Source organism: Grammomys surdaster, unplaced genomic scaffold (assembly GCF_004785775.1).
Source record: "Grammomys surdaster isolate TR1022 unplaced genomic scaffold, NIH_TR_1.0 171, whole genome shotgun sequence".
In the NCBI taxonomy this organism is placed as follows: Eukaryota; Metazoa; Chordata; class Mammalia; order Rodentia; family Muridae; genus Grammomys; species Grammomys surdaster.
Genome location: NW_021604619.1, coordinates 74750 through 75058, shown reverse-complemented (window position 1 = coordinate 75058; position 309 = coordinate 74750).

Here is a 309-nt window from a genome sequence, read left to right as displayed (position 1 = left end):
AGGGAGAGGGAGAGGGAGAGGGAGAGGGAGAGGGAGAGGGAGAGAGAACAAAGCACCAAGAGCAGGAATCAGCCACTGCAGTTTCTACAGACACCACAGCCTTTTAAAAGAAGAGAAGGTCATGTACTCCATACAAAGAAACATTACCCCAACTTCACCAGGTCCTGAGGACACAATTTACCTAATGTGACCAAAGATATACAAAGTCTATATAGTTGAATCCAATTTGAAAGGCAGAGACTGCAGTGTAAAGAAACATACCCACATGCCGGGCAGTGGTGGTGCACGCCTTTAATCCCAGCACTTGGG